Source organism: Mirounga angustirostris, unplaced genomic scaffold (genome assembly GCF_029215605.1).
Source record: "Mirounga angustirostris isolate CCGP_5_RB_7025 unplaced genomic scaffold, mMirAng1.0.hap1 SCAF_1, whole genome shotgun sequence".
NCBI classification, from domain to species: Eukaryota; Metazoa; Chordata; class Mammalia; order Carnivora; family Phocidae; genus Mirounga; species Mirounga angustirostris.
In genome coordinates, this window is record NW_026991709.1 from 139643000 (window position 1) to 139657866 (window position 14867).

The following is a 14867-nucleotide window of genomic DNA, read 5'->3' on the forward strand; positions in this document are numbered from 1 at the left end:
ATTGTTCCTCTTGTCATTCTTTTTATAGGGAGAAAGGCCTTGACTAAAAAATTCCTAGCAGCAAGCTTCCCCTTATTTTCCACTGACTGCAATCATGTCTGATGCCCACCTTTCACTGCAAAGTCTGCTGGGTAAGCAGATTTTCAGCTTCTACAGTGAGGTATGGGCTCCACTGTAAGAATGGTGGGGAGGAGAAGGGTCATTTGGCTAGACAGCCAATTGCATTTATCACAGTGGTGCTGGGGTTCTATTGGCCACAGAAATCTTGATGGGCTAGGAATACCCCACTGAGTTAGCACATGGAAGGGGAAATTGGAATCCATCATATAATGTGTCACATAGATAACATCAGATGCCTTAATTTACCTTAGAATTGTCTATATGTCTCCCCATCCACCCTTCTGTTATCTAAACACTGGCATTTTTCACCTTGGTTATTGTCTAGAGTCCTAAATGCTCTCACTATCCCCACCCCTCTATTTATACCTCCCATCCATCTTGCATACAGCAGCCAGACTCCTGGCCTGGCCTGCAAATGTGACTGTGACATACCTGTTCAAAACTCTTCAGTGGTTCCTGATAAAATATTAACTCCATAATATAGTTTTCAAGTCTCATTATAATTTCCCATCTGCTACTTGTCTTGCTTCACCTCCCAACGCTCCCCACTAAAAGTCAGTCTTTGATGCTAAGGAGAATAAGAGAACAATTTTGCTGGGAGCTATGATTAAATTCTATAGGTATAAAGTCACCTACTTAAGAATTCCCTTTTTTTTTTTTTAAGATTTTATTTATTTATTTGACAGAGAGAGATATAGCGAGAGAGGGAATACAAGCAGGGGGAATGGGAGAGGGAGAAGCAGGCTTCCTGCGGAGCAGAGAGCCCGATGCGGGGCTTGATCCCAGGACCCTGGGATCATGACCTGAGCCGAAGGCAGACGCTTAACGACTGAGCCACCCAGGCGCCCCAAGAATTCCTTTTAACATCTCTACAGATCATGAGAAATGATTACGGGGATTCCCCTGTTTTGGAACATCTACATTTTTGGATCCACTCCATAGGCTAGATGCTTGATTATCATGGCCATCCTCAACTATGCCAACAGGCTTTAATAGTGAGAACTCCAGGGGCCTTCCACTCACCGAGGGAGTGGGAGTCATTTGGAGTCAAAGTTCTTATTTCCTTAATAATACCCTTAGTTTGCTTTTCCTTCCATGATTTATTAAATTTTACCCAAGACTCAAGGACTTTCTGGCTTATTGACTTTACACTATGCATGATTTATTATTATTAATATCTCTGCCCATCCTCTCATTATTTTTATCACTCTCCCAGATGTAAGTCATAGGCTGCTTACTTTCCCTTCCTGTCCTGTGTCTCCCCAAAGTCAAATGTGGAGCCTATCATATCTTAGGTGCTTAGAAAATGCTCTTTCCATCTCATCCTAAGACATTTATTGAGCACCTCTTATCTGGTGTGGTGCTAAGGAGTTGAAGATTCATCACATGGTCTCAGCCTTTAGATGATCGCACTTGAATTCACCCTGAAAATGCTAGTTTGATTATAGCCATATTGAAAGTATGTACATGGAACACTGGAAATGAGAAGGAAGTAGTCCTTAGTGAGTTAGGACAGGCAATTTGGGGAGGATGTTGGTGAGAGACACCTAAAAGGTAAGGAGAACCTGAAAGCAGGAACTGGAGATGCCAGGCCATATCGCAGCGAGAGGCACAAGAGTGTGGTAAATCCGGGAAGAACCATGAACAGCTACGGTTGGCTGGACCCTAGAAGAAGAGGAAATGCCAGAGGCTGAAGCTAGTGAAATTGGAAGACAGATTATAGTGAGACTTACAGGCTGTATGATGAGGTTCAGGTTTGATTAGGAACGACTGCAGAATTTTGAGCAAGGCGTGTGACCAACACATTTGCAGGCTAGGGGTTTGCTCCTGCTGCTGAGCTGAGAGTGAAGGAAGGCTGAGCAGAGGACAGTGAGACCTTTAGGAGGGTAGCACAGTAACCAGGTGAGAAATGATAATGTTCTGAATCAAGACAGCACTGGAGAGGGGGCTGATAGTATGGTGTGGACAATTAGACAGATATTTAGGTGGCATACTTAGTTCTATTTGGTGATGCATATGGAGGCTGAGGGTGAATATATGGTGAGTAGAGGGAAGAATAGGACTTTCAGTTTCCTTCATTTTGAAAAGCCCCTCCGCTCCCCCCTTGCTGAAATTGTTACATAACTCCTTGCGTCCGGAGGTGTGTGCCAGATACACCCAACAACCTAGAAACATAACTCAAACTTTCTTCCTGCTAAATGCTAGCAGTGTCTATCTCCATGTAACTCTTGAGGAATTGAGTGCTGTGGCTCAAAGAACTTTGGCCATGTGTGAATATTGCACCTCTCCTCTTGAGTATGATCTCTATTTTTATTGAACAACTGTCAGTAGGCCATGCAGCATTGCCAACAACACACCTAAAATAGAATGAAGGCAATTACCTCAGCAAAGATTAACGCAGAAAGTAAAACTGCACTTATGTAATATTCCTTTTCCAGGCACTGAGACCAGCCTTCCATTAGGTTCTCTGTATGTTTCAGAATCGTAACAGAATGCCACCATCCCTGTCCATGTTGGAGGGATCCACTGTCTCCATAGTTCCCTCTTCCTGTGTTCTCTAAATCTGTTCTCAGAGCATACACCAGAACAGAGGGCTGCTCCCAGGGATGATTTCCCATCAAGATACTGCAAACAGATGAGAGAGAATATTAGCTAATAACATATCAGCACTCCTCTGGTGTTTGGCAACTACTTGTCAGTAAACTTCAGGAAAATGCTTGCATTGTGGAGAATGTCAGTCCTAGGAGGAATTAAGAGTTATAGAAGAGATGATTTAGGCCAATCCTCTCATTTTATAAAGGACACACAGAAGCCTGGGGAATTAAATGGCTTGTCTGAGGCTTCCTTTGTCCCTTAAATTTAGAGAAAGGACTGAAACCCCAGCCTCCACTCCAACAAGGGCATTTCCCCCACGCCTTGGCTTCCTACAATGAAACAGGGACCATAGGGAAAGCTTCCTTGTCACATCCCTAACACCCCCAGTGGGTGGAAAAAACTTTAATACAAAAGAAGAAAATCAACCCCATAATTAGATACAGAACTGACTCCAGACCAGCCAGCAGAAATATTGTGCTGGCTTCCATAAGTGCTACAGAAGGAGGAAAGGAAAGCCTGCATCAGCAACTTGAGGCTTACATGTGGGTCTGATGGAATGATACCATTTCACAAAACACAAATAACAGAAATAGCTATGATGGGAGGCAAAAGAAACAAGAACAACTAATTGCTAAGGAGGGCCACTTTGGCATCAATTGTCAGTGTCACCCAAATTCTCTGCCCCTCCCCCCCACCCCCAAATCTCTGGCATTGCAAACTGAGTTAGCTCATTATACCTGTTAAATTGTAGTAATAAGAATGTTATTCTGACCACACCTTGTCAGGCCAAACCTCATATGTGGGGAGATAGGAGGATGACGGAGATCTTGGGGGAAAATGAGATGCCTGAGACACACTGACAAGTCTGCCTTATACACCTAGGTCTCGATTTTAGATAGATAGAGAGAGAGGTTATTTGCCAGATATAATAGTGTTATATACACTATCTCAGTTGATTTATGAGATGAGTATTATAGTACTGTTCTCCCTTAAGGTAGGGAAACTGAGTCAGAGAAGTTTTGAAACTTTCCAAGTCAGAACCTTCCCAAGTTTAGACCCAATTTTAAAAACTGTTTATTTTTAAATAGTTTTACATCTATAAAAGAGTTGCCAAGATAGTACAGAGCATTCTCATATACCTTTAACCCAGCCTCCCCTCATGTCGGCATTTTGCATCATGGTGTGGACCTAACTTTGAGAGACCTGTGCCCCTGAAACAAATAATACATTACATGTTAATAATAAAAAATAAATAAATAAATAAAAATAAAGTGTAACTTTCAATGGTTTTTATGAAGAGATACGGGCAACCATCACTCCAGTCAATTTTAGAACATTCTTATCGCCTCAAAAAGAAACCCCACACCCTTTAGCTGTCTCCTCCCTTCCCCACTCCCCTCCACACACCCTAGACCTAAGCAACCACTAATCTGTCTTATGTCTCTGCAGAGCTCCTAGCCATCGCATATGAATGGAATCATATAATATGTGGTATTTTGTGAGTGTATTCTTTCACTTACCATAATGTTCTCAAGATCCATCTATTGTAGCAGGTATCAATATTTCATGCCTTTTAAAGGCCAAATAATATTCCATTGCATGGATATAGCATATTTTGTCTATCCATTCATCAGTTGATGTTCATTTGGGTTGTTTCCACATGTTGGCTTTTATGAATCATATGAATCTAATCTGATGGAATCAAAATGTCCACTTTATCAAAATATTGCTGATAAAGCTGATTGGAGAGCATGATTTTAGATCTGTAAGGACCTGGGGAGTGTCCTAATACATCACTCCTGAATTAAACTGATTCATCCATCCAGTTGTTAACTGAAGACCTTCCCATGAAGGCAAGCCTTTAAGCCCATGGCAAAGAGTAGTCCAAACATGCACGTCCTATGAACTTGTCCTCTTCAAAAGAGTTGAAGTAATAGACAGTGCTCAGTTTCTTCTTTCAAACTCATCAGTCAGGTAATTTGACCCTCTCCCTTAGGGATGAGGATAAAGGGGTCAGAGAGATGACTTAGCTCGAGTTAGCCCAGAAGCAGACCCTTGAGATACAGGTGAGAGTTTGAATAGTTTATTTGGAAAGTTCAGGGAGAGGTCTAGGGAAGTGAGACATGGAAGGGAAGGAAACCAATAAACGGTTTACTTTTGAACAATTTAGTGTTATGGGTAGTTGGGGCACAAGCACACTGAGGACCTCTCGGAGACAGTGTAGAACATTCTGTAGAGTCGAACCAACAGAGGAGTAGTGTGTAGGGTATTTATCCATCAATTCCCATCAGTCTTGGAGGTAAGGAGTAAGTCCCCTAACACTTCCGGGGTTCCCCTTCAAGGGACCAGGCATAGAGTAGCAGGTGCTTGCAGTAAGAAGCCATGGGATTAGGAACAGTGAGGCCAAAGGGTTGCAGGGGAGCACCAATAGCTATCAGGGACTGGGGCTGCAATGAAGTTCCCTTACGGAAAGAAAAGGGGAATAAGAAGAGAGCTTCCATCCTGATAATGAGACTTTCTAAGGAGATTTTGACTGGTGAGTACTGGAGGCAACACTGTAGACCTGCACTTACTTGTCTATAAAATGAGGACTAAGTCTGTGTTCACTAAATCCTTGATAATTAGAGGTGGAATTATATATGAAGCAATATTCCAGTCCAACCCCATCCCCTTTTAGTTTATTGCTCCAATAAGAAATCTCTGCCCTATATGTTAATATGTGAATGTGGTACATTAGAGAGAGCACACATTTTTTTTTTAAAGATTTTATTTATTTATTTGACACAGAGAGACACAGCGAGAGAGGGAACACAAGCAGGGGGAGGGCAGAGGGAGAAGCAGGCTTCCCGCCAAGCAGGGAGCCCAATATGGGGCTCGATCCCAAGACCCTGAGATCATGACCTGAGCCAAAGGCAGACGCCCAACGACTGAGCCACCCAGGCGCCCCAAGAGAGAGCACACATTTTGGAGACTGATGGTCCTAAGTTCAAATCCTGACCCTCAACATCTAGAATCTGCATGCAAACTGAACAAACTATTTAATCTCAGAACAAGTTCTCTTAATCCATAGTCACCCCCAGCCCACTCCAAGGTCTGGTAATAAACTAAATGATGGGTCTAATGAGCACAGTGGCTGGTTTATAGGGTGAATTCAATAAGAAGTCATTTTTCATTCATTTCATTCATTTCATTCTTCGACTAAGAATAACGAGATGCAATAAATAAATGAATCAGATCATTCAACAAATATTTATTAAACCCCTGCTAAGTACAGAATTCTATTGTAGTCATCAGTGTATAGTGGTAAAGAATCCAATTTCTACCCTCATGAAGCCTACATGCTAGTAAATCACAAACACTGGGATCCTGCTTTTACATGTCAGATCCTCTTTTTATTATCTGGAAAAATAGGGTTCCATTTCTATTATTCACTGGACTTTTAACTTCTCAAAATATAAGCCTCATCTCAAAGTGTCCCCAGTTGCTCTCTCTCCAACCTTTTAATCAAATATATTCTGAGAAGCATTTCTCAAATCTTTCTTTGATGTTGCATTCGTTGGAATTTTTTTGGTCCCAAGTGATGGAAACTAAATTTGAACTAGTTTAAGCAAAAAGGCGATTTCTTGAAAAGAGGATGAATAAAAGCAGAAGATGAATAAAAGAGAGGATGAATAAAAGCAGGGAAAAGCAGAGACATGCTGAACTTCCAAATGGCTGGATCCAGGGACTCAGACCCTACAGGGACTCTCTCTGCCTCTCATTATCATTCACTCACATTGTGAATGATAAAGCTGTATCATTCACAATGCAGTATGGCCTTCTTCACATGGCAGATGTCATGCCTGGTCATGGCTCCGATGGTTTATATCTTGTAGCATTAGCCAACAGAGAGATGAACCCAATCTTCCCAGTTTTCTTTTCCAGAATTCCCAAGAAGAGACTGATAGCTCCATGTGATAGGAATCCTCTATTGGATCACTCAGCTTTGTAGTTACCAGACATTTCCTACAGAAATTATATGGTTAGGGGACTAAGAGTGCAATCCCAGAATCTCATAAGTACCCATACTACATGTCAAGATGTAGAACCTCCAGAAGGCTGATTGTCATATCATGGGTACCTTTCTGGCAGGAAGGACGTATAACAGCAGCTCTGAAAGCTAGAGAAATGAACAAACAATAGAGCCAGAAAAGGCCACATCTTATTCAGTCCACACAAGGTGGTCCATTAGTAGAAATGAGCCAACAATACATTACTTCTTGCAAATTTGTTGAGTATATTCAAAACAAACACATTAAAATGGATTATTCACCATTTATGTGTCAGGGAAGTAATAATAATGTCTTTATTGCACATATTAATGTTCTTGAGGGTTCCAAAGTACTGTGGAACTTCAAAACATTTTCCAGTTTCAGAGAATTAATTAGCTCCCCTGTGGAGCAGCTCATGAACAATATTGCCATTTTGGAGATAGAATGATTGAATTGGAAAGGCAAGGGGTGTTGAATTATTCATCTTTTCAATAAGAATGTATAAGCACCCACTCCTTGCATGGCTTGGCTGACAGTTGTGGGGGCATACACTGATTGGAATAAAGTCTCTGCTCTCAAGGAACTTTAGTCCCCCACTATAAGTCTAACTTGTCAATAGCTAGCCCGAATATGAGTCAACATAAGGCCCGGATAAGATGGATAAACATGAGAAGCTAGAGGAAGCTGTGAGATTGAGCTAGAAAGAAAGTTAAATTGCAGAGGCCCATGAAAGCCATGATAGGGAATTTGGTCTTTATTATGTGGAACCATCAATAAATAAATATATATATATATATATATAGAGAGAGAGAGAGAGAGAGAGAGAGAGAGAGAGAGAGAAATTATCATGAATTTATAAATGGCTAGTCCTCCAATAAACCCATTTCTCCCATCTCCCCCAGCCCCCACCTCTGGCAACCACCAATCTGTTCATTGTACCGAAGAGGGTTTTTTTTTTTTTTTTTGGTTTTTTTGTTTTGTTTTGTTTCTTTAGATTCTATATAGAAGTGAAATCATACAGTGTTTGCCTTTCTCTGTCTGGTTTATTTCACTTAGCATAATGCCCTCAAGGTCCATCCATGTTGTCACAAATGATAGGATTTCCTTTCTTTTTTATGGCTCAATAATATTCCATTGTGTGTGTGTGTGTGTGTGTTTCTTTATCATTCATCCATTAATAGACATTTAGGTTGTTTCTAGGTCTTGGCTATTGGAAATAATGCTGCAATGAACATGAGGGTACAGATATATTTTTGAGATAGTGATTTTGTTTCCTTTGGATAAATACCCACAAGTGGAATTGGTAGATCATGTGATAGTTCTATTTTTAATTTTTTTAGTAATTTCTATATTGTTTCCCATAGTGGGTGCACTAATTCACATTCCAAATAATCTCAGTAAATAGAAGAAAAATTGATCCATTTACCTAAATCATCCAAAGGATGAGTTAGATTCACTGGCTTACTTTGTCCAGTCAATTCTGGATTAATATTTATAAAATCGTATGAAGACTAGATTATTTGTATAATGGGCAATGCTTAACTGTTCAGGTTTTCACTATCCAGGCAAGGTTTGATTCCTAGCAGGGCTCTCTTTGTGAACCTAAATTCCATGAAGTGAGGAAATCTATGAGAAACTATGGTGAGATGCACATGGAGACACAATGTGGAAACTGAGGTTCTTGACCCCTCAGCTTCTGTTGAACACCAATAGTTAACAGAGACTGCTGGGCACATGAGTGAGTCATTTGGGAAGTGAATCCTCTAATTCTGAATCCAGTGGCCCTAAGCTGACACTGAGAGGGCCCGAAGTGAGCCTTCCTCCCTGAGCCTTGTCCAAATTCCAGATTTAGGCCAATAGAAGATTGTTGTTATTTTAAGCCAAGAAATTCTAGGGTGGTTTGTTATGAAGAATAGGTCACTGGAACATGTTCCACAAAGGATTCACGATATTAACATCTTCTTGCCTTGATCCCATTCATTTAAGGCACCCCAATTACTCAGATTTCAGAAAATCAACTCAGGGGCTCAGAGAAATGCATTTTCATTTCTCTAGAGAGTTTCAAATGGAGAATACAATTCAAAATTCAAGGTATTTCCTTTATATGCAAACTTATTAGAATATATTGATTTTAAAACAACACTTACCCTTATTTCTAAAGATAGTTAAACTGAAAACACAAGCAAATCACATTTTCCTCCACATTTCTGAAACATTTCAAAACACACAGTAAGTTTTACAAAAGCTCCACCTCTGGCCCAGAGGAGCCACTGCTGTAGATGTGAAGGTCATTGAATCCCTTCAATGTTAGGCTTCCTTCTTAATTCGCTAATCAAGTTACAAATATAGCTTCTGGTACCTCCTCTCTTCTCTTCTTTTTTTTATAGGCTGTCAAGACAAGTCAGGGGCAGCAACCAGTCAGCTCCTGGTATTAAACAGCATATTTTGCTGAGCTGGATTTGACTCCTGGTTACTACAAAACAAATCTAAGTTTGTATCAGAGGTGACAAACTCCATGTCCTGTCATTTATCCTTTTTATCGCATGGGCGACACCAATGGTTAGCAAGTCTTGTTGATGATCATGTGAATCAACTAGAGCAGAAAGCATCCAAGTCCTGAGGTTTCCTGTGTCAATAGTTAGAAATTATTTGTTTTTAATTAAAAGAAAACTAAATTAAAAACAAATTCCTCTGCTTTTGATTACCCTATATTTTTTAAAAGATACCCATAATCTCTGTATTAACAGGGATAACCGCTATTAATACTGGAATGTATATTACTCTTGACAAGAGCCTAAATATATGTAGGTATTAACATTTATACATTTAATGATTGCCAAGAGAAAAACATATTGAGATTTTACCATGTAGTAGGCACTGTAGTAAGTGTTTCGCAAAAACTATTTCATTTAAAACACAACACTATGAGGTAAATAACATCAACCAATTACACAGTTGAGGATTTGGAAGTTCAAGTCTAAGATCACATAACTATCAAGAAGAAATGTTTAGCTCCAAACCTACGTCTGTTGACTCCAGATATCAATTTTTATTATTGTATCTCTCATCTTGTGCATCTGATTTTTTTTGCATCTAAAATCATAACTGTCATTGTTGACAATATTCACCCATTCACTTACAGCCAAGGTTTAATGTCTGACCAGTATTCCAATTATAGACTTACAAAATATTTCACCATTCCTATCTTGTTAGACATTTCAATTTGGTTTTGTTTATTTTCAGTTTTTCACTAGAATAAACAACACTGCAGTGAATATCCTTGTAGATAAATCTTACTGTACATCCTTATTTATTCCTAATGATGAATTTCTAGGATTAGAGTCTTAGGGACCGTGGCATGCAAAAATTTCATGCTTTCAAGAGTAACATCATATTTCCCTTCAGAAAAATTATACTAAATCACATACCTGCCATCCATACATACCTGTGTCTAGGTCCTAAAACTTCACTTAAAAAAACAAAATTAATAAGCAAAACTTAAACCAAAAAAAAAAAAAAACCACAACCTTTCCAATCATAGTGTCATCTTAGAAACATAGCAGTCATTTTCTCTAATCTCCTACACATTGTGGACCCTTTTCATAGAGCATCCCTGATCTAGGGTATCCATCCTACAATGGTTAGGAAGTGGGCACAGAAAATAAAGAACAATTTTATTTTTATTTATTTTTATTTTTTATTTATTTATTTGACAGAGAGAGGGATAGTGGGAGAGGGAACACAAGCAGGGGGAGTGGTAGAGGGAGAAGCAGCCTTCCCGCCTAGCAGGGAGCCAGATGTGGGGCTCCATCCCAGGCCCCAGGGATCATGATCTGAGGCAAAGGCAGACACTGAATGACTGAGCCACCCAGGCACCCCTAAAGAACTATTTTAAATATCCCTAAACACAGCACATTTTTCACCTCTCAGCAATGAAATACTGTTCAAACTTTTCTAAAATGCATCCACAAAGAAAGCCTCATTGGAAACGAGGAAACTTTGACAAGCTTTCAACATACTTGACACAGGTCATGAAATGATCAAAGAGGTTTTGGTCATTCTCCACCTGGAATGGGTTTGCTCTAGGTGTTGGCAGCTGAGTATGTATCTCTTGCTCTATGCAGTTGTCCAACAGCTTGGTTTCCCTTGCTTCTGGAAATTCAACAGAGGTGGGCTTGTCAGTGGGAGAATAAAATTGTCTAGAAACACAAATGAATTACATAGTTTTATATTTCTAGGTCAATGGAACTGTGAGTAGAACTATATGTGTTCTCCCCTGCCCCAAACTCTTAAAAATTTCATCACCCAAGTTCCTTTAATTCTGGAGATACTGGGATTTAGCCGTGTTTAAAAAAGAAAATGACCTTCAACCGGTTAAGCTTTCCTTGAGTACCCATTAGCTACAAAACAAGGCTGGATGTTGCAGCGGATTCCTAAAAAAGGAGAAAAAAAGGCAGTAATACAGGTGAGTAAAGCAGTAGAAATCCATAAAAAAATCTGTAAGTATGTGAATTCTGCAAGTGATTGGCAAGTATGATAGTGACAGCAAAGAGAAGGGGAGAAGTTAATTCTGCCCAAAGTAAAGGCTTAGGGCTGTAGAAAAGGGCTGTCAAAGAAGGTGGTATTTGTAGAGGCTGGAAGACCAGTTCATCTGGCCCAAATTGCTTGTTTGTTTATTCATTTATTTATTTAGGTGCAGATCTGATGAATAATTTAAATCATGACATATGAACTACTAAAAGCAGTAATTTGCTTTAATCCTAACAAACACGCACACACACACGTACTTTCTTAGGATCTATATACACTATACACACTCCATTTTGGCTGTACATTCAGTCATCCCTGCAATGGGAAGGCAAATTCAATTCTTCGAACACCTTCTGCTTTGGGAAACTGGACTGGTTGGGGTGGGGATCAGGGGCCACGACTCATCCCCAAAACTTGGGGCTTCAGGAACTGCAGAGGATCATTCTGATTTTCAATCATAGAGCCTTGGAGGGGGAATATCTCACTTTATTCATCTTACCCAGAACAGCCTAGTACAGTACTTGGCACCCAGTAGGCAATCATTTGTCAAATAGATTTTAAGCATTCGCCTTTTCCCCATTAGAGGACGATCAACCCATCACCACCACGTTATGCTTCTTCTGCCAGTTTTATTCAGCTCTGATCTCAGTAGTTAGAAAAACAGGAGAAAGAATGGGGCCATAGCATCCTGAGAGTGGAGCTATGCACGGGGGGGGGGGGGGGGGGGGGCGACGAATGAAGGCAAGGGAGGCGGAGGGAGCCAATACTCCCACCTCAGCTCCTCTCCTCCAGCAGCAAACGCTCAGCCCCCGCCCTCCCTCTCCATTCCCGACCCTCCACCCGGGTGGCAACAGGGCAGCACCGGCGAGGCGGCGGCAGGGCTCCGACTGTCACGTTCATTCCCCGCTGCTTTTCCAGTCCCCTGCCTCCTCGCCCCTCCTCCCTCCTCCCCAGCCGGGGTTTGGAGGCGATTCCCCTCTAGTGACTGAGACGATCCATCTGGGCGAGCGGCGCTTCGCCTCCCTCGCGTCTTTGTCTCCTCCTCCTGCGAGGCTCCGGGGCCGGGCGCAGGGTCTGCAGCAGCCGCCGCAGAAGCGGGAGCCCAGCGGTGCTCCGCACGGCCGCCCGGGGCCGCGCCCTCGCTCGGCGGAGGCGCCAGAGGACGCCAGCTAGCCACGCACTGCCCGCGTCCCGCGCTCCAGCCGCCGCGCACTACCGCCGCCGCCGCGACCCGGAACGAGCCCTCCCGGCCGGCCCGGTTCGGGGTGGGCAGCCCGGCGAGCAGCCGAGTGGGAAGAGCGGCCGCTGCAGTTCTGGCGGCGCACACCCCCAGGCATACGCATCCAACGCCTCCTCCCTGCGCCACGAGGATGGAGCAGCCACCCCGGCCCGGGACTGGCGCAAGGTAAGGTGCAGCCGCCTGTTGCTTTTTTCGCAAAGCGCGGTGTCGTCCCTCTGCCCGGGTGCCTAGGCCATCCCTTCCATAACAAGTAGAGGGGAACTGTCACCCCAGGTCAGAGCCATGTCCAAACCTCCGGTCCCCTTGGCGCCGATCCTGTTAGAGACCCCCTTCTAGCGAAGGGGAGTCGACCCTCTGTTCGCGTGCAGCCGACTGCCGTGCAATAGTCTGCAAACTTTTGTGCCCCCCTCCCTGCGCGGTGCTCACCCCGTGCCGTGCAAGTTGCACGTCTAGTTCTCGCGTGCGCCCTTCCCCCAGTCCTCCCCCACTACCACCCCCTGACGTTTGCATCTGCCCATTTCTCTCTCGGTGTTCTTGCTAGTCGACTTTTCACTCCCTGCAGCTCCCGCTAGAGAGGCGAGGGTTTGGGACCCAGCAGTGCTCATCCTGCCTGTGGGGGTTGGATAGGAGCAGAGATAATGAAATAGGAGGGGTGGGTCGTGGGGGGTGGAGGGGGAAGGCTGCGGCTACCCTTGGGGCTCTGTCTAGTACGGCGGGAGCCGGTCCATCCTTGCGAATGCCACCCCCAACTCGGTAATGAAACCCTTGGAGTGGCTTGCGGCTGTGCGCCGCGGGAACGGCTAGTGCAGATCCGGGTGGGTGAAGTAAGTCGTTTGGGGAGGGAAATGTTGCTGGAGGGGTGGGGGAGGAAACCGAGGGTCGGGGATAGATCTGGTTGAAAGGGTACCAAAGGGCTCTGCTTTTTTAAAGTGGGCAAGGTGCCAGCTCCGAGCGGTCACCTGACGTGGAGGAAAAAGGATTTGAGTCCTGAGGGCTCTGGCCCGGGTGTGTAAATACAGATGGGGGAGGGGCTGGGCACCTGGAGAGGCGCAGAGAGTCAGAATGGAGCCCTGGAATGCCAGAGCCCGAGGGGGACCTGGGAAGGCAGGCTTCTGGGTGCCTGGGATGGGGCGATCTTCCCCTCCAGGAGAAACAAACCTCCCGGCGAGATTCTGAATGCGTTGGCATCTTAGGCGGTGACTGAGTGATCGGATCATGGACCAGGGATGCCTTTCCAGGCTCTAAGAGGTCCGCTCCTTTCTCCGGCACCCACTTATACACCCTTCCACCTCCACAGCCGCGTCCGTAGACCCACGCCCATCTTTCCTGCCCCGCGCTCGGAGTCAAAGAGGTCTGCACAGCCGCAGGGTGGGAAGGGGATTCCTGGCCCCCAGGGGAGGCGTGTGTGCGGAGTAGGGGGGAGTCCCCAGCGCCTAGCCAGTAGACAGGGGTTCGAACAGGTTGGAGGAGAGTGCAGGGGCGGAGGCTGCAGTGGGAGCCACCTTTCCCCCCCGCCCCTCCGCAAATCGCACCTGGGCGGAGCGAAGGAGTGGGGGAGCCCCACGCTGCTTCTGCAGGCTCCAGAGCGCAGAGCTGGAGGGCGTGCGGGGCAGGCGAGGGGGCGTGGGCACCAGGTAAGGGGAGACTTGGCTTCCAGGCCCGGGGACCCCGGGCACAGGTGGGTCTGTCCACGTTTGGGCCCCTAGGTAGATCTTTCTGGTTGCTCCAGACGCTTTGGCGGATGCGGGAAGGCAAGGCTCTTTCCTCCTTTGCACTCCAGCAATCTGGAATGGAAGACCATCTGCGGGAGGGGACCTAGACTGCCGTTGCAAAGAACGGGCAGTTCCCCAGGCTCCGTTTGTCCAGCTGGGGAACACACTGGGCTACCAAAGGCCTGGAAGCACCTCTTTTAACCCTTCTCTCTCTGAGGAGGTGCACGCCCCTCTCCAAGGAGCACCTTTGGCTGAGAGTCCGATTCCCGGTTCCTACTGGCCCGTAGAAGAATTTGGAGGTTGCGTGGGTTCTGGAGCTGTTTAAAACCCTCTGGCCTTGCCTGCTCAGGCCTCCCACGTGCAGGCTTTTAGGGGCACAGCCGTCTCTGCGGTTGCCCTGCATAAGTCTGCTGCTCTCCTGTAACCAGCGGGGAGAGAGCAGAGCTCCGCGCATTCCCCTTTTCTGGGCCCCACGCTTTGGCCAGACCCTTCCGGAAGAGACGTCGACTCGTCAGGGCTCCGCCGAGGAATCCTGAGGTCGGTCACTCCCATCCTGGGGTACCCCTGGAGCAGCGAGCTCCCAGTCTCGCCGCGGCAAGCTTCAGAGCCCCAAGGAGCGGGAACGGGGATTCCCTCAGC

General features: G+C 44.8%; 1 protein-coding gene across 1 annotated transcript in view; it reads left to right on the forward strand.

The window, feature by feature from the left end:
- Positions 1-12359: 12359 nt before the first annotated feature.
- Positions 12360-14867, forward strand: part of LRRC3B (leucine rich repeat containing 3B) — an 89097-nt gene continuing 86589 nt past the window's right edge. Inside the window, exon 1 of the mRNA XM_045903904.3 lies at positions 12360-12681. The gene's annotated coding sequence lies outside the window, so the exon portion shown is untranslated. The remainder of the gene's footprint in view (positions 12682-14867) is intronic.